This window comes from Thalassophryne amazonica, chromosome 20 (genome assembly GCF_902500255.1).
Source record: "Thalassophryne amazonica chromosome 20, fThaAma1.1, whole genome shotgun sequence".
Classification (NCBI taxonomy): domain Eukaryota; kingdom Metazoa; phylum Chordata; class Actinopteri; order Batrachoidiformes; family Batrachoididae; genus Thalassophryne; species Thalassophryne amazonica.
Window position 1 is genome coordinate 54,328,527 of NC_047122.1, and position 27,915 is coordinate 54,356,441.

The 27,915-nt window shown below is 43.2% G+C and overlaps 1 protein-coding gene across 1 annotated transcript in view; it reads left to right on the top strand.

The window, feature by feature from the left end:
• The first annotated feature begins 13,326 nt into the window (after positions 1-13,326).
• col8a2 (collagen, type VIII, alpha 2) overlaps positions 13,327-27,915 on the top strand; it is a 152,429-nt gene continuing 137,840 nt past the window's right edge. Inside the window, 1 exon segment of the mRNA XM_034160412.1 lies at positions 13,327-14,070. The gene's annotated coding sequence lies outside the window, so the exon portion shown is untranslated.

Consider the following 27,915-nt stretch of genomic DNA (forward strand, 5'->3'; position numbering starts at 1 on the left):
TTGGCTGTTGTGGGTTTGTGTGTATATGGGGGATGGATTATGTGTGTGTGTGGGGGGGGGGGGGGGGGGGAGTTGCCGCTTATATATATATATATATATATATATATATATATATATATATATATATATATATATATATATATATATATATATATATATATATATATAGTGAGGAAAATAATTATTTGAACACCCTGAGGTTTTGCAAGTTCTCCCACTTAGAAATCATGGAGGGGTCTGAAATTTTCATCTTAGGTGCATGTCCACTGTGAGAGACATAATAATAATAAAAATAAAAAAAATCCGGAAATCACAATGTATGGTTTTTAAATAATTTATTTGTATGGTACTGCTGCAAATAAGTATTTGAACACCTACCAACCAGCAAGAATTCTGGCTCACACAGAGCTGTTAATTTTTCTTTAAGAAGCCCTCTTATTCTGCACTCTTTACCTGTATTAATTGCACCTGTTTGAACTTGTTACCTGTATAAAAGACACCTGTTCACACTCAATCAATCACACTCCAACCTGTCCACCATAGCCAAGACCAAAGAGCTGTCTAAGGACACCAGGGACAAAACTGTAGGCCTGCACAAGGCTGGGATGGACTACAGGACAACAGGCAAGCAGCTTGGTAGAAGACATCAACTGTTATGATTATTTATTAGAAAGTGGAAGAAACACAAGATGACTGTCAATCTCCCTCGGTCTGGGATTCCATGCAAGATCTCACTTTGTGGGGTAAGGATGATTCTGAGAAAGCTCAGAACTACACAGGAGGACCTGGTTGAGGACCTGGTCAATGACCTGAAGAGAGCTGGGACCACAGTCACAAAGATTACATTAGTAACACATGATGCTGTCATGGTTTAAAATCCTGCAGGGCAGCAAGGTCCCCCTGGTCAAGCCAGCACATGTCCAAGCCCATTTGAAGTTCATCAGTGACCATCTGGATGATCCAGAGGAGGCATGGGAGAAGGTCATGTGGTCAGATAAGACCAGAATAGAGCTTTTTGGAATCAACTCCACTTACCATGTTTAGACGATGAGAACAACCCCAAGAAAACCATCCCAACCGTGAAGCATGGGGGTGGAAACATCATACTCTGGGGGTGCTCTTCTGCAAAGGGGACAGGATGACTGCACCGTATTGAAGGGAGGATGGATGGGGTCATGTATTGCAAGATTTTGGCAAACAACCTCCTTCCCTCAGTAAGAGCATTGAAGATGGGTCATGGCTGGGTCTTCCAGCATGACAGTGACCCCAAACACACAGCCTAAGAAGGAGGGGCTCCGTAAGAAGCATTTCAAGGTCCTGGAGTGGCCTGGCCAGTCTCCAGACCTGAACTCAATAGAAAATCTTTGGAGGGAGCTGAAACTCCAAACCTGAATGATTTGGAGAACATCTGTATGGATGAGTGGACCAAAATCCCTGCTGCAGTCTGTGAAAACCTGGTCAAGAACTACAGGAAATGTTTGAGCTCTGTAATTGCAAACAAAGTCTACTGTACCAAATATTAACATTGATTTTCACAGGTGTTCAAATACTTATTTGCAGCAGTAACGTACAAATAAATTATTAAAAAAAAAATCATACATTGTGATTTCCAGATTTTTTTTTTTTGTTTTTAGATTATGTCTCTCACAGTGGACATGCACCTAAGATGAAAATTTCAGACCCCTCCATGATTTCTAAGTGGGGGAACTTGCAAAATCGCAGGGTGTTCAAATACTTATTTTCCTCACTGTACATACATATCCTACAGACATTACACACTCAAAAAATGGCTTTTTGGTTGAACTCAATTCAATTATGTGCAGGATTTCCATCTAATAAATATATGTAGCCCCAACTCAAATAAAACACATCCATGCAAGATAACTGAGTTTAATTTAGTTGGGTCTACATATATTTATTAGATGGAATCCAATCCAATGAGTCAGTTTTTTGAGTTTATCACTCAAACAAATGACTCATTGGATGAACTCAATTCAATTATGGGCAGGATTTCTGTCTAATAAATTTGTGTAGTCCCAACTAAATTAAGTAAAATTATCTTGCAAGGATGCACTTTATTTGAGTTGGGGCTACATATATTTATTAGATGGAATCCAATCCAATGAGTCAATTTTTTTGAGTTCATCACTCAAACAAATGACTCGTTCGATGAACTCAATTCAATTATGGGCACGATTTCTGTCTAATAAATTTGTGTAGTTCCAACTAAATTAAATTAAATTATCTTGCATGGATGCAGTTTATTTGAGTTGGGGCTGCATATACTGTATTTATTAGATGGAAATCCTGCTCATAACTGAATTGAGTTCATCCAATGCATCAGTTTTTTGAGTGATGTACGATTCCAACCTTCACCTCCTACAAGCTGATGGTTTCAAATTCTACATTGCAAAGTTTATTAATGTGGATAGTTCAACATATGCTTAGCTCAAGACATAGAGGGTCTGTTTTCGGTACAGTCATAGCTGAGTTGAAGTCTAACCAAGATCTTGGCACTACATAATTTTTTTCATGGTGCCATCACAAAAATTTTAATCACTTCGTGACAGATTTTTTTTTTATCTTACTATTACTAACCGTAACCCCCCCAGACCCCCCCCCCTCCCCCCGCCGCATCACTTTTAACTTTGTGCAATCATCACGGAATGTATTGGAATAAATTCGAGCTCCCGTTACGAAAATTTCGCAATTTTCGTGACAATATCATGAACCAATGATTAATGTATATTTCATGATGCTGAATCACGACATGTCCTGAGATATGGTAGTTTTTTCCTTAGCTCAGTTGATGAGGACGTCCACAGGTACAGCAGCCAAATCTCAAACACATTTAATTTCTAAGTGTGTGCAGTTCTGCTGATCTGCCAAAAATTACAGTGGGCTCTCATGCTTTGTTTGGTAACTGACTGAGCCTGTTCTTTTCTCCCGTGCATACAAACACCTGACATCTGATTCCCCACAGATGATTAATGACCCAAGAAGGCTTTCAGCAGGGACCACCCAGGGTCAGAATAACCTGCCACAAATACAGAAACAGTAAAGTACCATTCCGTCGCCACTCTTCTATTTACACTTGCTGCCTACAGCATCTTGGATGTGCATGTGCCCGTTTGTCCAAGAGAGAAAAAAGCTGGTTTAGTTACGGTGGAAACGCTCAAAAATGTGCGCCCTCCTCCTGTTTTTAATCCAGAGTGTGCATGAGGTAAATTACTCTTAACACCTTTCACAATGCGTAACCCCCTCCTCTTCCTCCTCTTCATGTCTTCTTCATTTTCGCCAGTTCTTTGTATTGCCAGACGGAAGAATTTCCCTGGCTGTCCGCTAATCTCAATGGAAAGCTTTTCCCATGGTGGAAACACTGCCATCCTTTTTCTCTTCACTGTCCCCCTTTGCCACTTTTGCCACATCAGTGTCAAATGATAACCCAGGGGGAATTCGGTGCTGCAACAATATGTGTCAGGTGAGCCGCCGATAGTTCAGCCAGAAACATGTCTCCTCACCCTGCACCCTTTATGCGTCGATCCACCTGAGTTCACCTCCTGTGCCTGCATTCTCGTGCACTACACCTTTGTGCCACCCGAAGGCAGCGGTGGACCTGTGAGTCCAGTGAAATTTCTTGGTTTGGACCTTGGGTTTTAAACTCGTGCATCCTTTCACTTTCCAACACTTCCTTAAAGTCCGTTCTCTCTCTTTAACAGCCTTTCCTCACCGTCGCTGTGCTCCTCAAAATTGATTTGCCTCGTCTTTCTGCCTTCTGTTTACGTTTTCCAAATCTTCCAAACGTTTGCCTTCCTGTCTCCCTTTCTCCTTTCGTTCACTCCGCGTTGGCACCGGTTTGTGAATGCCGGGCATTCCTTTGTAAGGTTAGAGCAGACAAAGGTGGACCGCATCACCTGAGAGAGAAAACGACCCTTTTGAATTGTCGCCCGAGGGAAAGAAAGGCTGATGCATAAAAGAGAGTGAGTGATTGAAAGAAGACAGGTTTGTTGAGTGGAACACCTGTCTGCCTACTGCTGTCCTCATCTGAACCTTCAACTCTGACCTTTGTTACTTGATAGTGATGTTTGAATAAAAGGGGGTAATGAAAAGTCCTTTACATTAAGGTACAAAACGGCAATCCAGTTCGGCTGAAAAATGAGACATTCTAAAGGGTTGGCTCTGTGGAATAGTAGTGGATGAAGTAAGTCTAATATAGGCCCTGAGTCCAATTGGTGCTGGTGCTTATCCCCAGGTTACTTTCCTAGCCATGGCCGGAAACCATTTACAGCTGGGTGGACTGAGACAATGTAAATGAAGTGACTTGTCCAAGGACACAGACAGGTAGCATAAATAGGAATTGAACCCAGTTGTACGTATTGGTAGTCCAACTGAGTTAGGACTTGGGCTACCAATATGTACACCATTCATGGCTGGGTGGACTTGGCTTCATCACGGCGTTGCTGTGCGCCATGCGGCACCGCCACGACGCACGGAATTCCTCCGCACGTCTGTCTCAATGTGCCGAAAAAGTGCTGATATCCACGTCTTTTCACAATTCCTGTGCTAGTCAGACGACGTCCCGGATAAATCACAGCGTCCAGTTTGGAAATGAACGGCACATTCCACTGTTACAGGAGTTTTTGTCATGGAAAGAGGAGCGGAGGCTTCGCGTGTCGCGGCGGTGCCGCATGGCGCACAGCAACATCGTGATGAAGCCTCACGGGACATGTTCTGGCATGTCCAGGCACATCCACAATTTCTCGAATAATCACTCGATGGAAAAACCACCGACAGCTGTCTGAACGCCATCTCAAAGCCATTCTGTGAGACCAAAACGGAGGTGGTTTTGTCTCGCTCCAGTAGCGAATCCATCGTGACGCGCGAAGCCTCCGCTCGGCTTTCCATGACAAAATCTCTTGTTAAAAGTGAAATCTGCTGGAAAATGGTTGATGTCCAGCTCTTGTGATAACCAGAGAAATGGCACATGATGGTCACGGATCCAGACAGCCATCCGTTTAGAAATGAAATGGTCGTTCAGCCTGTCGATGGCGGCTTCGGAGCGCGGCGCGCCCCACAACCGCTGGGGGCCATCCTTAAAGCGACAGTAACACTCCTTATTCTCTACCAAGCCCGTAACATTTTCACCAAAAGCCAGATAAATTTTTCTAATGGTTTCCAGCTGCCAGTCTCTAACAGTTTCTGAAAAATTCTGATGGAAAAAAAGCCCAAATCATTCCGCCATTTCCTGGCAATGAAACAACGATGAGGGGGCTGGACCACTCCTCACTCAAAGCCTGCTCACAGGCGAATGACGCAACCGACAGGCGTGGAAAAACTCACGCATGCGCACGAGGGTTCAAGCTTGTCTGACGCAATCACACGTGATTCAAATCCATATGGTTTTTGAAAAAAATAATAAGGTCGGATACTTTTCTAATAGACCTCGTATATACCATTCATGGCTGGGTGGATTTGGACAGCACAGATTAAGTGTCATGTCCAAAGACACAGGCAGTTAAACTGGAATCAAACCCTGTTGTACATATTGGAACCCCAACTCCAATTGCCCAACTGGGTTTGGAGTTGGACTACCAATATATACACCAATCATGGGAGGGTGGACTTGGACAGTACAGATTAAGTGTCATGTCCAAAGACACAGGCAGGTAAACTGGAATCAAACCCTGTTGTAGCCCAGCTCCAATTGCCGGACTGGGTTCAGAGTTGGACTACCAAGACATACACATCATTCATGGCTGGGTGGACTTGGACAGTACAGATTAAGTGTCGTGTCCAAAGACACAGGCAGGTAAACTATAAACAAACCCTGTTGTACGTACTGGTAGCCCAACTCCATGGTTTGATACTGGGTCTTTGCTCCAGTCTACCTGCCTATGTCCTTGGACAAGATACTTAATCTATATTCTCTAAGTCCACCCAACCATCCATCACAGGTTCCTCACACCCATGGGGAGTTGTAGCTTCTATTCACTTCACACTATGGCATCTGGAGGAAAGCTCCTGCCCAGTGGGCCTCAGAGCCTCTATAAGACTTATTTCACAGTAATGGGATTAAATGCTGCCAAACCCATATTAACTTGTGGTATCGGTGCACCATACAATACGTAATTCATAGTAACCACTGACTGGAATAAACAAGGTCATATTACAGCCAAAGGTAATTCAAATCAAACTAGCAAACACAACTCCACCCTTCGACACACTCCAACCATTCACACAACGCACTCAAAGAGCATTCAGACAAGCTTGCCCCAACCCTAAAGACACACACACACACACACATTTTTGGATGAACAGACCCTCGTAAGTTCCCAAATAATGCCTCTATGTGCGATGGTGATGGGTGTGGTGCAGGGTGGCGTGTATCGGTGACGCCAAAGTGCCCTTCACGGCTTATTTTTAGGTTTCGAAGAACGCACATCAATAGGAAAGCGAGTCTGTGTGATGCAACTGAACGGTTTTCCACTCAGTAAGCGGTCACTGTTTGTTTTCACTCTTACTAATGGAATGGAGCGAAGGGGAAAAGTGGAAAAGAGAAGCTTATGACGACCAGGTGTTTTTTTCTCCCTGTTACTCCCCACCCCACCCCCGCCTCCTCTCCTTGGGAATGTTTCATCTTGTAAAAGAAACAAACAAACAAACAAAAAAATATATGGGAGGGCACTTGCAAACCATGCCGAAGTGAATGATTTGGGGATTTTTCAGGAGGTGTGTGCTGCCCAGGAATATGAGTGAGAACAAATGTGTGTTGTTGGAGGGTGAGCTGAGATTTGTGGCATAGAAGGAAAGGCTCTACTGCTGTTTGTTTGAGCTGCCGCCATCCAATTGTTTTGCTTCACAAACGTAAAGCTGCGGCTTTTGCGGTAGGGTGTGATTGATGACACGCGCATGCTTGCGCAGAAACACACAAGTGGTGGCGGATGAATGGCAGTCTTAAGTGCCACACAGGGCTCCTATTGATGACATCATCGCTGGGCGTCTGGACACTCCACCCCTTTCGTGTTCGGAGATCGTTTCAGTCAATGCTTTTCTTTTTTTTTCTGGCTGTGAAAGCACAATCGACAGTAGGCCGGTTTATGACTTACTATCTGGACATCGGTGGAATTTGCCAAAGAGAGCAAGAGAAACACATAAAACGCCATCTGCATTATTGAATTTGGCATAGTGACACATTTAAACCATTTAAAGTGACATTATCCAAACATGGCCTTTGCTGAGACATAGCCCAGCTCTCATGTAAAGAATGGTTCGGCTTTGCTTCTAAAGTTGGGTAGACTCCACGGTCTGTGGAACTTTATTACATTTCATGAGCAAAACATCCAGGAGAAATGCCAGATCTTTGGTAACCAGCTGGAATTTGCGCAGACATTAAAGTAATGAATCAATGGGTGCCGCTGACTTGGTTTATAATCGACCGTTTAATAAAACACTCCATACCGACAGCTTTTAATGACTTAAACCGCAAATTGCTTTTTGCCCTTATTTAATGTTGAACACTAAACTTTTACTTCCTTCTTTCCTCTCGGTTTTTACTTGGAATTAAAGTCTCTATCTGATATTTAAATCAGCCAATGGCTTAATCCCAGTTGGTCTTCCAGGAAGGGGTAAGCCAGCTTTTTTTTTTTCTTCTGGCAAGTCCAAACACAAGCACAGACCAGCTTCAAGGTCCACTAGCATAGCACAGGGCCAGCAAACACAGTGCCAAGACAATTCTGAATGCCACGTCTGTGAGAACAGTTGTTTTTAGTTTTAAAAAAGAAGCTCAAATACTTGCATAATATATGCTAGACCTTGTGAACAATAAGCACCCGCTGTAGGTCATATCAGTTGCTCGATTTCAAAACCCAATTTAAGATAACCCGTGTTGATGGGAATTTATGTGTTTTCCTGTTATGTTCTTGGACAGAAGGCTGTTTGAGATGTTTAGTACAGTACTTCGTGTAGCAGTGAATAGCCAGGTTGTAGTAGTTCAATGTAAACAAGCATCATCGACTTTCTTTATGGCCATGACGAAAGGTGCGTTATTGCGATCTTGCACCCTAACAGTGTGAATGACCCTATAGTTTCTTCTGCTTTGAAAACTTTGCTAATCATCATAAGCATTAGTTGTATTATTAACTATTTTTATAACAATAAAAGGCATCAGAGAGCTGATGCATACCCTGTGCACTCTGTGCACCATATACGTAAATGCACAAATACGAGGTCTGTTAGAAAAGTATCGGACCTTTTTATTTTTTTCAAAAACCATATGGATTTGAATCACGTGTGATTGCGTCAGCCAAGCTTGAACCTTCGTGCGCATGCGTGAGTTTTTTCACGCCTGTCGGTTTGTCGGTCATTTGCCTGCTAAACCACCTTCATCTTATTCAGAACACTACTGGTCCTCTTCTTTCGGGAAAGAAGAGGACCAGTAGTGTTCCTCTTCTTTCAGGAAAGAAAAAGTCCAACCACATTACGCCAGTCTTGGTTACTCTTCAGTGGCTGCCGGTCTGTTACTGGGTTGATTTTAAACTTCTTTTAATTGTTTTTCAAGCCCTCAATGGCCTGGTCCCAGTGTATCTTTCAGTGCTTCTTTTTCCCTACACCCCAACCAGAGCCTTAAGTTCTTCTAACCAACAGCTGTTGGCGGTGCCTAAAACCGGATTAAAGACATGAAGTGATGGAGACGTTGCAGTAGCTGCCCCCAGGCTCTGGAATAGCCTCCCCTTTAATATTAGATCATCCCTGTCCCTAGAGACTTTTAAATCCTCTTTTAAACCCTTTTTCTTTTCTCTGGCGTTTTCTAAATGAGCGATTACATCTGTTTCACCTTCGTATTTGTTCTGTTTTTCCTTTCACCTTCGTATTTGTTCTGTTTTTCCTGTTGCTTAATACTGACAAATTAGATCTTATTTATAGCCTTGCTCCTGCCTGCTTCAGTTTTTTTTTCTCTCTGTTTGAGGTGCAGCTCCATCCAGAGGTGGGAGTGGGTGTCTTCTTCTGCAGGTCTCCCTTCCTGGACACCAGCATGGACTCCCAAAATCTCCTGTATACGAGGTCTGTGATAAAAAAAAGCATTCCTTTTTATTTTTTCAAAAAATAAATGGATTTGATTCATATGTTTTTACGTCAGACAAGCTTGAACCCTCGTGCGCATGCGTGAGTTTTGTCATGCCTGTCGGTGACATCATTTGCCTGTGGGCAGGCTTTGAGTGAGGTGTGGACTCACCCTCCCGTCGGAATCTCTTTGTCTGAGAAGCTGCAGGGAGACGGTGTGCGTTTCTTTATCAAATTTTTTCAGGACCGGTGAGGGATATCCGTGTGGACACTATTCGAGAAATTCAGCTGGTTTTTGGTGTAAAATTTAACGGCTGATGAGAGATTGTGGAGTTTCTTTTGCTTTAAGCACAGCTCACAAAGCGGATTGGCGCGGCGCGGTCGGAGGTGGCGTCCGTCTGGCTGTTTCGAGCTGAAAACATCCTAATTTAAAGCTGTGTTCACCCAAGACGTCATCAGAGAACAGAGAAGTTTCAGAAGAAGCCGGCATCAGGAGTTTACCCGGACATTCCACTGTTAAAGGAGATTTTGTAATGAAAGAATGTGTGGACGAATTTGCCGAGTCAGATCCGTGATGACGTGGCAAATCCGTCTGCACCGCGACATGAAAAACACCTCCGTGTTGAAAACCATTTGTAAAATTCAGGCGGCTTTTGATGGCTTTCAACAAGTGAGTATCTGAGAAATTGTTTAACAGCTTGGGCATGTTCCAACTTGTCCGTTAAGGTTTCCAACGGAGGTGTTTTTCCTGTGGCGACCCCCCGTGGTCGGGTCCGGCCTGACATGCGAATCTGCCCACACGTTCTTTCATTACAAAATCTCCTTTAACAGTGGAATGTCTGGATAAACTCCTGATCCCGAATTCTTCTGAAAGTTCTCTGTTATCTAACGACGTCTTGGGTCCACAGAGCCTGAAATTAGGAAGTTTTCAGCTTGAAACAGTGAGACGACGCCGCCTCGGAGCGCAGATCGCCGTCAGGCGCCGTGGGCTGTCCTTACGGCGACAGTAAAACTCCAAAATCTCTCATCAGCCTTTAAAATTTTCACCGAAAACCAGATAAATTTATCGAATGGTGTCCACTCAGTTGTGCCTTACAGGTTTTGAAAAAATTTTTATCAAACAAAGCAGCATTCTCTGAGCCATTCCTAAACAATGAAAAAATCGACGAGAGGGTGGGCCACTCCTCACTCAAAGACTGCCCACAGCGAATGACGTAACCGACAGGCGTGAAAAAACTCTTGCATGCCCACGAGGGTTCAAGCATGACTGATGTAATCACACGTGATTCAAATCCATATAGTTTTTGAAAAAAATAATAAGGTCCGTTACTTTTCTCACAGACCTCGTATTTGTCGAGTGTGTCGGAAGCATGGCCACCCCTCTGAGTCTGGTCTGCTTGAGATTTCTTCCTCAGATCATCAGAGGGAGTGTTTCCTTACTGCTGTTGCCTGTGTGCTTGCTCTAGGGGTTGGTAAGGTTAGACCTTACTTATGCGATGTTCCTTGAGGCAGCTTTATTGTGATTTGGTGCTATATAATTGAAATAATTTGAATTAAATCATTTTTTACTTACTTTTTACTCTTTATTTTACATTGTCTTTTATTTGTTTTATTGCCTGTTGCAATTTTATTGTTATTTTTTAATTTATTTATTTACAATTGGGGTAACTTGGTGCCCATTTGTAATTATGTACAGCACTTTGGTCGACTGCTGTCGTTTTAAATGTGCTTTATAAATAAAGGTTGAATTGTGAATATAAAGACTTTTATTTTGCAGAATAAACAATGCAGAAAAGCACTTTGTGCCTGTTGGAAATGGTGTCATTACATAGTTTGTTCAGCAGATGGCAGAGTGATGAGGGTAACATGGCTGGGACCTCCATTCCCCCACGGTCGCATTATATAAGAGACAGAAGGAAAATGGACAGCTGCCATTCATTTTCAACTAGAGTGGGTATTTTACAGTAACAAGAGACAAGCGGCTACTCTGCCGCCAACTAGGCAGTGCCAAAATAGATGACAAGTCTATTTTATTTCCAATGCTGAGCGATGCAACACAGCGACAGCCAAACCAAGCAGAGGCAACATGACAACAGCATGGCGTACGTTGGTTGGTTGTCAGTTATATTAGTAGTTCTTTATAAGAACGTTCATGTTTAAACTGTGAAATGTCAAACCTCCAATTAAATTTCTTTATTACAAGGGTTTGATGACAGAATGTTAGGAATTGTTGCCTTGTTGTGCATGTATCAGCAACTATGTCAGTATTGTAAATTTTTAACTTCTTAATATCAGTATGGTATCAACCTCACAAAAAATCTATATCGGTCGAGCTCTAGTGTACACTCTGGTTGAATCATATTATTTTTACCTCAGACACAAATTGGTGTAAGTAACATACAGTAGTGTTCAGAATAATAGTAGTGCTATGTGACTAAAAAGATTAATCCAGGTTTTGAGTATATTTCTTATTGTTACATGGGAAACAAGGTTCCAGTAGACTCAGTAGATTCTCACAAATCCAACAAGACCAAGCATTCATGATATGCACACTCTTAAGGCTATGAAATTGGGCTATTACTTGTAGTAAAAACAAGTAGAAAAGGGGGTGTTCACAATAATAGTAGCATCTGCTGTTGATGCTACAAACTCAAAACTGTTATGTTCAAACTGCTTTTTTAGCAATTCTGTGAATCACTAAACTAATATTTAGTTGTATAACCACCGTTTTTCATGATTTCTTCACATCTGCGAGGTATTAATTTTGTTGGTTTGGAACCAAGATTTTGCTTGTTTACTAGTGTGCTTGGGGTCATTGTCTTGTTGAAACACCCATTTCAAGGGCATGTTCTCTTCAGCATAAGGCAACATGCCCTCTTCAAGTATTTTGACATATCCAAACTGATCCATGATACCTAGGATGTGATATACAGGCCCAACACCATAGTAGGAGAAACATGCCCATATCATGATGCTTGCACCACCATGCTTCACTGTCTTCACTGTGAACTGTGGCTTGAATTCAGAGTTTGGGGGTCATCTCACAAACTGTCTGCGGCCCTTGGACCCAAAAAGAACAATTTTACTCTCATCAGTCCACAAAATTTTCCTCCATTTCTCTTTAGGCCAGTTGATGTGTTCTTTGGCAAATTGTAACCTCTTCTGCACGTCTTTTATTTAACAGACGGACTTTGCGGGGGATTCTTTCAAATAAATTAGCTTCACACAGGCGTCTTCTAACTGTCACAGCACTTACAGGTAACTCCAGACTGTCTATGATCATCCTGGAGCTGATCAGTGGGTGAGCCTTTGCCATTCTGGTTATTCTTCTATCCATTTTGATGGTTGTTTTCTGTTTTCTTCCACACGTCTGTTTTTTTTTTTTTTTTTGTCCATTTTAAAGCATTGGAGATCATTGTAGATGAACAGCCTATAATTTTTTGCACCTGCGTATAAGTTTTCCCCTCTCCAATCCACTTTTTAATCAAACTACGCTGTTCTTCTGAACAATGTCTTGAATGTCCCATTTTCCTCAGGCTTTCAAAGAGAAAAGCATGTTCAACAGGTGCTGGCTTCATCCTTACATAGGGGACACCTGATTCACACCTGTTTGTTCCACAAAACTGACAAACTCACTGACTGCATGCCACACTACTATTATTGTGAACACCCCCTTCTCTACTTTTTTTACTAATAGCCCAATTTCATAGCCTTAAGAGTGTGAAAATCATAAATGCTTGGTCTTGTTGGATTTGTGAGAATCTACTGGTACCTTGTTTCCCATGTAATAATAAGAAATATACTCAAAACCTGGATTAATCTTTTAGTCACATAGCACTACTATTATTCTGAACACTACTGTAAGTGCGACTGATTCGCCTGTGAAAACTGTGCAATTTTGTGTCACTTATTCATGTTGCTTTTGGTGTAAAAGGGCCTTCAGAGTGAGTTCTGTCACTGTGGTTTTTGTTGCATGTTTGTCGGGAAAACGGCGGCTTGAATGGCAGTGAGATGAAAGGACGTATGATTTCTTGGAAGATATGTTTGGGAAAGAGAGAAGGTTCATTGGAGGACAGCGGTCGGAGGCAGATTGGAGACAAAAAATGCTGCCCCCCCTCCACCAGTCCGCCCCTACCAAACACCCTCCTTCCCATCTCGTCTATTCCCTTCTACCCCATCCATCTCCGTTGGACTGATACCACCCCGTCCTGCTCCCTCCCCTCCTTTTAAACCCAATGAACAAAAGTGTCTCTTTCCCAAGTAAACCGGTGGGAGACGGATTGCTGTGCAAAATCGAGGAAGATCGGAGCAGCGAGGTGAGCGGCCCCTCATTATAAGTTGAGGTATTGGGGAAAACGCAGCCTGCTTGGACCTGCAGCCTCGTAGCTCTGTACAACTCTCTCACTCTCCTGTTGATCTCTCTCTCCCTCCCTCTATCCCGATCTCTCCTTCCCTCCTACTTTCCACCCTGGAGAGTGAGAGCACACAGATCGGGAAGGTGCTCCTCAGACCTACGTCTGGACAGCTTGAAGACACCACACAGAGGATTTTATTCCTCCCTCTCCTCTCATTTTGACCTCCGTATTCCATCATCTCTGTTGACAAATTTACAAGAAAGAAAGAAAAAAAAAAAACCCAAAACACACAGATGGAATTTTTTGCTTTTTTGCTGGAAGCACAAAAGTAAAAGTTAGACAATTTGTTCCACCTGCAGTTGGAAATTCATAACTTTCTACTGCAGCAACCTCAAGTGTCGGTTATTTTTGTCGTATTTTTTTTGTTCTTCCCCCTTACTGCCCCATCGGTGAGCAGCACTGGACCAATTCAGCGCTGCAGGTCACAGCCCAGGAGGATCCAGCTCCACTTTTTTGGGTGCATGCTCATGAAATATCTGATGCCACTGCACCCCATGGGAGACACTCGTGGCTGAAGAAGGAGGGAAGATACATCTGCCTGAAGCTCACACACCTACAGCTGCTCCGATCCAGTGCACCCCTTCAGGAGAAACAGGTAAGTCCTCTACCTGCACCTTCTGCCTTTCTAACCCTAGTAGCATCTCTGCCTTGGGTAATCTGCTGCTCGTGTGTGGAAGCAGCAGAGCATGCATCTGATGCCAAAAGCAACAGAACAAGAAAAGAGGACAAAATTAAAATAATAAAAAAAAAAAGAGCCAGTGCAATATCTCAGTCATGGGACTTGCATAATTCTCCTCACTGCTCAGCTTTGTGCTGAGAGTAACTGCAGATTAAAAAGAACAGGTAGTTTTTGTAACCAGTTACAACTAAGTTGCAGGATTTCATATGTAGAAAAACACATCATCTGCATGTTAGAAAACTATAATAAAGATGTGGTCTAACTCAAGAAAGTGATGCATCTGAGGAACTGAAGTGGGCGTGGTGTGTTTTGGGACAGGTTCGGCTGTCAGATGCCCGTTACCATCTTGGAAGGATTTTCTACACGTTTGCGCTCTGTGTTTTCCCTCTTTTTTTTGGCCTCATTTGTGAGACTTATTAAAAAATTAAAAAAGTGCTATCTTACGCGAGTAAGGTAGCACTTTTTAATTTTCTCCTCTCGTCTCCTCATCCCTCTTGTTGCTTCGCTCTGTCCATCCACTGTGACGCCTCTGGCAAGCGAAGCTACATTCCACTGTAACGACATCCCTCCATCGCAAAGCTGTGAGGAGAAATAGCCGTGACTCCCGAGTGCTCAGGTGTCTGAGTTCACAGACAGAGAGAGACAGAGAGAGAGAAAGCAAAAAATAATAGGGAAGAAGAGCAAGAAATAAAAGAATGATCAAAAAAGCATGCTTTGCAGAGGAGATAGATTTTTTTGTAATCACATGTGTTTTAGTGCACCAGGAGGATTTCTCAGCAAAGAAACCTGTGAGGGAGGGGAGAGAGAGAGAGAGAGAGAGAGAGAGAGAGAGAGAGAGAGAGAGAGAGAGAGAGAGAGAGATTGATTGTAAATGTAAGAAAGAAAGAGTCTGGAACATACAGCGAGCTGAAAACCGAAAACCAAAATCCAAATCCACAAACGTTTGGCTGCATCCCGCTATTTTGCCCTGCGTATTGTAAACTTGACTATATGCGTAAGTCAGAGTGCATGTGGTGGTGCACGTGGTGCAAGAGCGCACTTGTGCCACAAAGCGTGCAACTCCTGAATGTGTGCGACTTTCCAGCAGTGTTCTAAACCTCTCACAGGAATCCTGCAACGTTCCGCTGCGTGTTGCTCATGAAATTATGGCGCGCACACGTCCTGTGGCACAAGTGGGTTTGTTTTATCTTCCTGTCTTGTTTTAATTGCGATGAAAGCACTTAAAATATGAGGGGAATTACGCTCCAATCTGCCCCAAGGAATCTTTGCACTCCGGTGCGCGGCATGCTGGATGCCGCGTTCCCACATACCGTAGGCTTGATGCCCTTTTGCCCACTCATTTTTATGTAAGTCTGCTCAATGTCTGTCTTATATCCAAGTTCCTCCTCCCTTTTTTTTTTTTTTGGTCTGGGATTTACCTCAAGCCACTTTTACCATGAATTTTGGAAACCGTGTGTGCTGTGGGCCACAAAGCTAGCTTTGGAAAGCTAACAAGATCACTCCATTTCAATTGCTTGACTGTTAAAGTTCAAAAAGTGTGTTTGGAGACGTAAAAGTAAAGTAGTTTAGCAACTTTATTTGCATTGTGAATATTAGTTATATTCTGCAGCTGTAAGAGACAAATTTGCTAGCTCTTGATTTCGTCGCTATAGCGGTCCTGGTGAAGAATCCACATGAGTCAATGAGACAGACAAAATCTGGTCTCCAATAAAGAAATGCAGTTCTTTGTGTTGAACACCAGAGGGCGTGCTGTGTTTATTACACATACTGTACGTGGAAACGAGGTGTAAGCAGTTCAGTCTGGTGCTTGTGTAACATCATTTACCATGACTTGTTAGTCACTGTTAACTCATGAAAGTCTGAAAAACCGTATACTCCTCACCAGCCTATTCCTCACTCAGAGGGAGGAGGAGTAACAGGAAGACAGAGGTCGGGAATGAGAATGAGAGAAACACTAGTAGCCAGTAAACCAGTATTGATCAGTATGTCTGAAATTTATATTGTGTATCTGTATTTATATTTATATTTGCAATTGTTTTTCTTTTTTCACTTTTGATACTCTGTGTGCTTCTTACCCTGTGTGCTGCTATACAATGCTGCTGGAACCTCAATTTCCCTAAGGGAGTCTTCCCAAGGGATCCATAAAGTTGTATCTATTCTAAGATAATCTATTAAAATTGCAGTATTTTGGCTTCTCCCTTTTACACTTGGGGTCGTCACAGAAGATACAGTGTAACCAATAAACATGTCCACAGTGGAGCCGTGGAGTACACCATTGAATTAAATTAGTTATGCAAAACGTTTGGACTGGAATGATGCAATCATTGAAAAAAAAACATCTATTGATGTTGAGAAACACATTATATTGACTTCAGTGAGTTCACTTATGTGTTATGTTGTTGGAGTGGTGCCAATGTGTTCAGTTGATTCCAGCGTAGTTGGATGTTGGATTTTTAATGGCACATGTTAGTTTTTGTGATGGGCGTGATGGTCAAGCTACTGAAATTCTTCGGGTTTTTTTGGGGGGGGTTGGGGGGTATATTCCCAACAATTCCTATCCTTGAGCCAACAAGTGGCATGAATAAATCTATAAATGCATACTACATTTTCCACAATTTCACCACATTTCAGATTTTAAGTCAACTTCGCCAGATGTTCTGTTTCTGTCTTTTTTTTTAGCATTTGTGCAAAGCTTTCACCCAATAGTACAGAAGCTCCCCAGTCCAGTTGAAGATTCAAGCTTCTCTACTATGGAAACCACCTGGATAACTGAGAGCCTTCGCAGAAACTTTCACCCAATAGTTGTAGTTTTATTATAAATGTATTCAACCCCTGTGCGGCACCTCCAGCACACAGAAAATGACAACAATTGTTCATTTTCAAGGAAAAAGCAAACGCCCTCTTATTCCTTTACTTCCCTGAAACCCAGAGCCCTTCCAAACACACACACACACACACACACACACACACACACACACACACACACACACACACACACACACACACACACACACACACACACACACACACACACACACACACACACACACACACAGAAAAATGTGTTTCCTTTTGGTTTAATGATACTGTGCCACAGAAGGAAAAAGAAAGTAGAAAGGAAATGGATGTGAACACAAAGTGTTGTTTTTTCCTGGTGGAAGCCCACAGCTGTAATTGCAGCCACAGACAGCTGCGCGCGATGACATGCAAGGACGCACTAAGGCACACTAAGTGGTGCCGCTGAGGACTCTGAATGATGACTCTGAATGAAGAATCGCTGCGAAGGACTTGTGGAAACACAATACAGACGCTGGTCTTAATCAGCAGTCTGGACCATAGCAACAGTCAAGATTAATAGGCTGGAATTGTTTTTCAGTTAAAAAGAAAAGGGCAGTAAACATCAGGAAAATATCACTTTTCATTCAGACAAATGATTTATTTTCACTGCACTGGCTACTGGATGTAAATACGGCGGCCATATTGTGAGGGGAAGCTGTAAATGCCATCTAAAAGAAAAGCAACTCTCATTTATTTGTTTGTTTGTATTTTCCTAATAATAAATGGAATGTTGGAATTAAGAAATATTATATTGTATAATATTATTTTTTTTTTAAGTTGAGTCAAGGTTGGCTAACTTCTGATGATGTCATCAATAAAAACAAGTTAGAAGGGAATGTTTTACAGAAATAATCTCTATCTCCAAAAATGAATGACATGGATGACGCTTACAGAAACAAGAAGAAACAACAACACTTGTAGGCTACAAGTTCAATTTAATGTGAAAGAAGAAAAGGTTAAAATGTCATTATAAGAGAAAATTTACTCGGCAAGATTCAGCTTTTCATGTGTGTAACCGAGCAAATATTTTGTGCCAAACTCACCTTACTTACGGGATGTTTGGTTATACTATGTGAAGTTCTTGACATTTGGAATTTCACCCGTTTTCTGCTGTTTCACTGTTTGGATCAACGCAGGTGGACGTCCTCACTGTGACATGGTGTGTTGCATCCTGTTGGGTTGTCTGTGTGATGCCGGATTTCAGCCTTTTCCTCACCTTAGTGGTCCTTCCAGTCAGTGTTTTTACTTTTTTGCACCCATAATACCACAATACCACAAAATTCTGCCTCCAGATGTGAGGCAGAAGTCATGAGAAGCAAAGCACGTTTGATTTATGGTTTTGATTTATAAACCAAATTTATCCGGATAGTTTATCTAGATTAATGTCCACGCTGTCATTTTTACAAAGTGAAAATATAACAAATATCTTTTGATTTTAAAATAATGCACTAATTCTGAAGTATGAACATTAACACACACAGATGCCAAAAGGCATTATGGGAAAATGAGCCTCTGCTCATCACTGATTGATTTATTATATGTAAAAACCAACACAGAAATTACTGCAACTCTGTGTATTGGTTTTTACAAATAAATGTGTATTTGTAAAATGTCAATTTTTTTATTTGTAAAAAAAAAGGCATTTGCAAAACTGAAAATTCTGTTGTTAAGTGTGATTTGTCAGTGCAACAACCGTATGATATTTGGGCGGGCACTATTCATTGCATTTTTACCCATCTAACGGATGGCAATGTGAATAGACTGGTGGTCTGCTTGGGTAGTTGTCAATCATGTTTAATAGGGTGGTGGATGAGGTAATATGTTGCACCCTGATCCCAGACCTGACCTGACATTGTGCACAGCCAAATCAGCTAATGACATGACACAGCTAAAAGAGTGCAAATCTCTTCCAGGATTGAACATGTACTCTTAAAAGTCATTACACTCTAAACACATTATGAATTGCTACGTTTCTCTACAATACTGAGTAGCTCACTGTCACTCTCTGACTGTAATTAATGAGACACCAGGAGCCAGTGAATACTATAAAGTAATATATGCCCAATGCCATTAATTTGCCTTGGTAGTGATATCCATGACTCTAGGTCTTTAGAGATTAAAAGATACCTAGGAAAAGCCTATGGAGTCATAAGATGCCTGGAGAGAGGTAGTTTGCAATGCCAATACCTTTGCAAGAGAATGAAGGTCCAGTTGTTTAGGGTACTCGTGTTTCCTGTCTTACGGTATAGTTTTGACACTTTGATGCTAACCAGTGATGTAAAGTAATGACTGGATGGCTTTGGTACTAGATCTCCTCAGGGGGTGCTTGGGTACTGTTGGAAATACTTTGTGTCAAATCTATGGTTACTTAGGGAGGCTCTGAAGAGGTGCACCGATTGCTTGCAGCTGCGATATTTTGGCTATGTGGCAACTCCTGGATTCATGATTCACTGTGTAGGCACCTCTGTGTTGAGGATCCCAGCAACTGGAAAAGGACAAAAGGGCATCCAGGTATCACCTGGCTGCAACAAATAGATAGTTACATTCAGGATGTGGGGCTGGATCGGTTATCTGCATTGAAGTAGAGAAGCTTGAATCTTCGACTGGACTGGGTTGCTTGACGTGAGAATGTTTCGCTTCAAATCGCAGAAGCTTCCTCAGCTAAAATTCTTGCTCTGGTAGTCTGACTTCTGTCTTGACTCTTGTAGAGAAGAATAAAACAGAAGCCAACAAAAGCTGGAGTTTTTAACCTAACCAGACCCCTCCTACCGAGAGGCCGACTGCTACAGGCTAGTGACTAAACAATAGCTCTAATTAGCACCTGTTGTGTTCTAGTTAGCACCCTCCTAATGACAGGGCAGCTGTCCCTCCTAATGATGGGATGGAAGCCTTACCTGATGGCTCCCTTGATGACTCTCCTGATGACTCTCTTCCGTCCCATCATTAGGAGAGACCAGAGCAAGAATTTTAGCTGAGGAAGCTTCTGCGATTTGAAGCGAAACGTCCTCACGTCAAGCAACCCAGTCCAGTCGAACATTCAAGCTTCTCTACTATGGAAACCACCTGGACAACTGAGAGCCTACACAGAAACATCTGCCTTGAAAGTTGCCTATAGAGTTGTGCATGCTGCCAGATCTGACCTGACCTACCTCAATGACAGGATGGTACTTTATGGCCTGAACTGTCTGTTGGTTTGTTCACGTTGGCTTCAATACCCCAACGCCATGAGCAAGTATGTGGCGGTGAGGTTTACGTATCAAGACACCTTCTTGCTTTCCAAGTTGGTTTGTGCAGTGGATCACCTGCAGCACCTTGGCCAGAAACACAGCTGATATATGTGGGGGGTATAGCAGCACCTTCTCAGTCAGATCCTTGTATTGAAGGATGCTGTTTTTCCCTCTCTGCTCTGAATGAGCTCTGAAAAGCAGATCAGAAAAACAAAACCAAATTTGAGAGTAATTCTCTTTTATGCGTACTGGAATTCCGTCAGTTAAATTTATTTATTTAGCCTCTGCCTTTTCCTGTTCTGATTCATTTGTCTGTCTCCATGTATCTGTGGTTGTCCACCCCCCCTTTGCTTGTGCTTTCATTCTTTCATAGCTGTGTCTGGACTAAAGGGAGTTTTTCCATTGGGCTGGCAGCAACAGGGAGACACAGAGAGAGAGGGAGCGAACTGGAGAGTGAGCAGTAGGGAATATTGGCAGACACCTCTTGTTATTCTTCCTGCGCCTCCCATTGACTCTGTCAGCGGTGCGTCCCACATATCAGCTCAGGGGATACTGACAACATGCTCACTGCTTCTATTGGAGGAAACTGATCTGTTAACAAGGCCGGCTTTCATCATTCCACTGGATGCTGCTTTTAATATGTCCCTTGTGCATTTACTTTCATTCCCTATTTTGTGTCTTTTGTTCCTCTTCTTCCCATATTTCACTCGTCGTTTTTTTTTTCCCTCTGGTGCCAATATGAACCAAATCTTTCTGGTCTCAAACTCACCTCTCCAACACCAGGCATTGGTTTTAGTCAGTGAGGCCTGAACAAGGTGCAAGAACGGAACCACGGATAAAAACACTTATTGAGCAACACTGCTGCTATAGTGTTCATGTGACAGCAGCTCATGTTTTCAACTAGTATCCAAAAGGAACAGAACTTTCCAGGACTGCAATGGTGTTTTATTTCTTGTGCTTTTACACAGAGGCCGAAGCCTCAGTTGGGCTTTTTTTTTTTTAACTTTTGCAATGTTCTCCAAAACAGCAGGTGGCAGTGGAGAGAAACACTGTGTGAATGCAAATGACTGTCAAGCCAGAATGCTCAACAAACAGGAGCAACAGGGGACAAGTTGTCCTCCATGGCTTTCTCTAAAAGGATCGTTACAGCTGTTTTAATAATCAAATTCAGATCCTGGGATGTCTTTGGACACCAGTGGTCTTCAGGAATATGCAAACTGGGGTTTGTCCACCCGAGTGAGCAAAACTGTGGGAGGAAACGTGCAAATAGGTGAGGTTTGAACACTCAGTTGATCAAAGTCAAAAGGAAATTTATCAGGTGCTGATAGCATCTCTAGTTTTGTGCACACTGTTAAACCGAACACTCCGTTTTAATACAATAAAGTTAATGTAACTCAAACTTTGAAAAAAGTTATAGTCACTCATTAGGGGAGGTGATGGTCAGGTGGGTAAGGTGATGGGCTTGAGTCCAGAAGATCATGGGTTCAAATCCCCACCTGACTGGAAAAATCACTAAGGGCCCTTGGGCAAGACCTTTAATCCCCTATTGCTCCCAGTGTGTAGTGAGCACCTTGTATGGCAGCACCCTGACATCGGGGTGAATGTGAGGCATAATTGTAAAGCGCTATATAAATGCAGTCCATTTACCATTTTTAAGTGTTGGTGATGTATTTCCAGTGCATTCCATTCACTCATTTTAATTGAGTTTATGTAATGGAGGCCACCAGGTGTCGCTATGCATATGTAGTTAGTAAACCTCACTCCCAACAGCTCAGAAGGATTCTCTGGTCACAAGGCCAGAGCCTGGGTTTTAGCCTTCTCGTTCGAGAGTCCGACTTCCATGCCGGAGATCGTGAGTTCGCATCCCGAAGGGAGCGAATGGGCGGAGTCATAACAACACAATGCAGAGTCGACAAGTAAACCAAAGAATGCATCCAAAAAAATCTAATCCAAAACGTAATGCAAATTTTTTAGGCAGAAATTTGTCACTTTTTTTTATTGAAAAACATAAACTAGATTTACATAAGTTTAATTAACTATAAATTAAGTTACTAAAACTTTAACAATTAAATTTTTGAAAATGATTTTTTTTAAGTTTTAAACTGAAATGGTTTAAGACAAGCGGTTTCCTCAAATGGTTTGAGTTTGACTAACTCATTGAGCTTTACAGTGCAGTTGAAACCTTGGCGATAACCCATTGTGCTTGAGAGACTGCTGTTCCAGCGACACGGTGACCGCCGTCACATCATACGCAGAATAAAATAAATAAATAAATAAAAATCATTCATTGTAAATACTGGGCATATTTAAAGAGATACCGGTTTATTTCATGCTTGTTTCTTCAGTAATAACTGTCTGCATGCATAACAGGAGGACCAAAGTTCTGGGCTATTCTGCACTGAACACAAAGTACTTTTTTACTGTGGCACCTGTCATTGATGTTTCACATTGCGATACACAAACACATCTAAATGCACATCTTGTAGTGAATGGGATGATGCACAGGTAGCTGTGCGCAGAGGTGGAATGCACACAGACAGCTGTGGTTTCCATCAACACAATGCAACATAATTATTAACCAGCAGTGTTGCCGCAGTAACTTTGATAAATTACTTTATTTGTTACTTTATGACACTTACTTTATGCAGTTACTTCATTAGCAGCTGCGGACAACTTGTCAGCAGCTATTGAATGTAACTAATAAAGTAACTAGTAATCTAACTTGGTTATTTTTAAGATTGAGTACTCAGCAAAGTAACTATTAGTTACTTTACTGATTATTTACTTTGCTGATTACTCAATCTTAAGAGTAACCAAGTTAGATTACTAGTTGCCTTATTAGTTACAAGTTGTCGGCAGCTCCAAGTAAAGTAACTGCATAAAGCTGCTAATGAAGTAACTAATACGCGTAAAGTAACTTTTCAAAGTAACTGTGGCAACACTGATTACACCGTGTATTTATTTGCTGAACTATACCTGGGTAGGTGGGCTGTACACAAGTGCAGTACTGTGAAGCTGTATAGAGTCAGGATGGGATGTCTGATTTCTTCCCAATGAATTCTGGTGTTCATCAGGGATGTATTCTGGCTGCTACAGTGTTCAGTGCTTGCACTGGGTGTTTGCAAAAGGTGTTGAAAAACACCTAACTATTAATTACTTTGCTGAGTACTAAATCTTAAGAGTAATCAAGTTAGTTACCTTATTAGTTACATTACTTAATAGTTACAAGTTGTCGACAGCTGCTAATAAAGTAAACGCATAATGTTGCTAATGAAGTAACTATAAAGTGGCTAAAAAAGTAACTAATACAGTAACTTTTCAAAGTAACTGGCAACACTGTTAACCACATGGATGGATGGATGGAACAATAATTCAACATCTGCAGTTGGAGGTGTTTTTTGTTTTTCCCAGTGCTTGAACATGCTCTGTTATGTGGCGGAGTTCATGCATAGTGAAGCACAAGACACACCCATGCAAATGGCTGATTCGGTTTTATTTTGCTCTTACAACCATTGATTGACACAAGCAATATTTTCATTTTTATACTATCTGCTTCATGTTTTCACCTGCTTTCAGTTGCACAATTAGTCTTCGCAACCCACAAAACTGTCTCCACCTCATTTCCCAAAGGTTTGGATTACTCACACAATTTAACACTTGTTATCTAGAATCTTAGTAAATCAGGCACAGTACAAACAACAAGCACTCATATCATATCATAATGATCTATTGCACTGTGTGGAAGGTTGAAGCATGCCCACCAAAATGACATCACATGTGGTATCAGTATCAGGGCATCGGTATCAGTATCGGGCTGTGACATGTGTCTCGCTCCATCTCGCGCCACGCTTGTCTCAGGGTTGCAAATGAGGGCCTACATTGCTGCATGTGTGTTTGCATGTACAGGTAGCTGCATAAATGACTCTATGAGGATGTTCCATGTAGTTTATTTGGCTTTGCATGTTGAGTCTACTACCTTTCATTCACTGCCCCCTCAGCTTACCGTCTGGCAAAAAATCAGTTATAGGCTTCCAAAAGCAGAACGTTGGGCCAACTCTTAACAAGGGTCAGCTCCTCAGCATAAAACTCACATTATCCCTTTACCACCACATCACAGACACACTCCCTGAGCCAACTGTTTATTTTTATGAATGCACTTTGGATGTGGGGTGGATATACAGTATCTCTGTCTGATGGCCCTAATATCAAGAGGTCTTCTGATACCATGCTGTTATTGTTCAGTCTGAACTTGCTTTTGACAGGAGGTTTGGTTTGGACACAAATGCAAGACTCACAAACACAGCTCTGGTTGACAAACTTTAGTGGAGTGACAAGCAGTGGTCGGTACACGGGTAGACAGTCCAGAAAACACAGCAGCAGAATTATTAACATCAGGCTTTATCGTGGTCGGAACAAACGGGCAGGTGGTCGAACACTTTGAGGCAGGCAGAACTATGGAACATGAACGAGAGCTGGAAAGAAGGCACAGGGCACATCAATCTGGCAAAGAAACAAAGCAGAATGAGCAGTATATATGCACCCCAGTGACGAGCTGCAAATTGAACACAGGTGAGCATGGAAAGCACTGGAAAGGGGGGCGTGATCAGGGAGAGAGAGAGACAGACACGCCCACCTGTAAAAGAGACAGAGAGACCCAAACAGAAAAGCATCCAACAAGGAGATAAACAACAACAACAAAAAAAGACAGCCTACACACAAAAACAGACTACAACCAAGAAATAAAAGCAGATCAAACACACCCCCTGACAAGACCCCCCCCCGCCACGGTCGGCCACGGACAGCCATGGCGAACCAGGGTGAGCGGCATGAAAGTCGCGAACAAGCACAGGATCCAAAATAAAATGAGAGGGAACCCACGAGCGCTCCTCGGGACCATAGCCCACCCAATCGACCAGATACTGAAACCCACGACCGCACCGGCGAGAGGCCAGGAGCCGACGCACGGAGAAGACCGGGCCACCATCCACACACCGGGCGGGCGGCGGGGGAACGGCAGGAGGGCATAAAGCACTCGACCGAACAGGCTTGACATTACTGACGTGGAAAGTAGGGTGGACGCGCATGGACCGAGGAAGACGAAGACGGACGGAAACGGGGTTAATGACCCTGGAGACCAGAAAGGGACCGACAAACCGGGGAGCAAGCTTCTTAGGCACGCCCTGAAGCGACAAGTGCCGCGTAGAAAGCCACACCCGCTGCCCAGGGACGTAGGACGAGGCAGCGGACCTCCGGCGGTCAGCGGCCGTCCTATAAGCTTCTACAGAACGGGATAAAATCATCCGAGCATGCTCCCAGGTTCACCGGCAACAAAGAATCAAACTGAGCGCCGAGGGAACTGATGAGTTAAGGTCGACCGAGGGAAAAAATGCCGGCTGGTGTCCAAAAACCACATGGAAGGGGGAATAACCGGTAGAAGAAGAGGGCAAACTATTATGGGCAAGTTCGACCCACGGAAGTTGGTCAGGCCAAGAGGCAGGATGCCGTGACGCAAGCACCCGCAGACCTTTCTCCAGGTCCTGATTTATTCGTTCTGCCTGCCCATTGGCCTGTGGATGGTAACCCGAAGTCAAACTGGAAGTTACCCCGAGGAGATGGCAAAACTCACTCCAGAATCGGGATATAAACTGCGGGCCCTGGTTGGAGACTATATCCTGTGGTAAGCCGTGTAGTTTAAAGACCTGGTTTAGCATAACCACAGCTGTTTCCCTGACCGATGGTAGTTTCCGTAGAGGAATAAAATGAACTATCTTGGAGAGTCGGTCGACTACAGTTAAAACCACAGTGTGGCCCTTGGAGGGTGGGAAGCCAGTTACAAAGTCTACGGCAATATGAGACCACGGATGAGACGGAATTGGCAATGGTAACAGTGACCCTGCAGGTGGTTGATTTGAGGATTTATAGATTGCACATACCTGGCAGGCAGATACGTATTCAGAGACATCCTTTACTAGGCCTGGCCACCAAAATCTTTGCTGCACCACGAACAAGGTCTTTTTAATGCCAGGATGACAGAACATCCGACTATCGTGACACCAGCGGATCGTCTCACTCCTGAGGACTGGAGGAACAAAAAGTTTTGCCCGCAGACACCTGACAGGAACTGGCGCATCCCCGATTGTCGATTTAATTCTACTCTCGATGTCCCACGTTAAGGCAGACACAAAACATGAAGCGGGTAATATCATTCCTGGATCTACAGGCGTGTCTACTGGCTCTCCCAGGCGAGATAGGGCGTCTGGTTTCCCGTTCTTGGTGCCCGGGCGGTAGGACAGAGTAAAGTTGAAACGACTAAAAAATATTGCCCATCGGGCCTGGCGGGCATTGAGCCGTTTGGCGGAACGGAGGTATTCCAGGTTTTTGTGATCAGTGTAAATGACAAAAGGGAATTGTGCCCCCTCCAGCCAGTGCCGCCACTCCTCCAAAGCCACTTTAACCGCTAACAGCTTGCGGTTGCCGATGCCATAATTGCGTTCTGTGGGGGTCAATTTCTTTGACAAAAAGGCACAAGGGTGTAGCCTGTTGTCCGTGGGGTTCCTCTGGGACAGAACAGCCCCCACACCTACATTGGAGGCATCGACTTCTACCACGAACTGTCGTGCGGGGTCAGGGAGGAGTAGCACGGGGGCCGCGGTAAAGTGATCTTTTAGGACTCGGAACGCCTCGTCACATTCCTTCGACCAGACAAACGGGCGGAGGGACGAGGTGATAGCATGCAGGGGAGCAGCCACTGAACTGAATCCTCGAATAAATTTCCGATAAAAATTAGCAAACCCTAAGAAATGTTGCACCTCCTTATGGGAGGTTGGTATTGCCCACTCCTGTACTGCCACCACCTTTGCAGGATCCATCTTAACCTCCCCTGCAGAAATGACAAAACCAAAAAAGGAGACCGTGGACTTATGAAATTCGCACTTTTCTGCCTTCACAAACAGCCCGTTTTGCAGTAAAGTTTGTAACACCTGGCGAACATGGCGAGTATGAGCAGTGAGATCAGGGGAGAAAATGAGGATATCATCCAGGTAGACAAAAACAAATCTATTCAGGAAGTCACGTAGCACATCATTTACTAAGTTTTGGAACACTGCAGGCGAGTTCATGAGACCAAATGGCATTACAAGGTATTCGTAGTGACCAGAGGGAGTGTTGAAGGCTGTCTTCCATTCATCACCTTGCTTTATTCTTACCAAATGGTATGTGTTACGCAAGTCGAGCTTAGTAAAGACCCTGGCACCTTCCAACAGTTCAAACGCGGAAGAGATTAATGGCAACGGGTAGCGATTCTTCACGGTGACCTCATTCAAACCACGGTAATCGATGCAGGGACGGAGTGTTCCGTCTTTCTTTCCTACAAAGAAGAATCCCGCCCCTGCTGGAGAAGAGGATGAGCGTATTAACCCGGGTGCTAATGACTCCTGTATGTACTCGGTCATAGCGTGGCGTTCAGGTGTGGTTAAGGAGTATAGTTTTCCCCGAGGAGGAGTTGCCCCAGGGAGAAGTTCAATGGCACAGTCATAACTGCGATGCGGTGGTAATGATTTAGCTTTTGCTTTGCTAAAAACAGCTGCGAGATCATGGCAACACACGGGGACCCCAGTCAGATCCGGGTTGATTTCCTGCGAACTACAGACAGACTTAGGCAAACATACATTGCTACAAGACGGACTCCAGGATATAA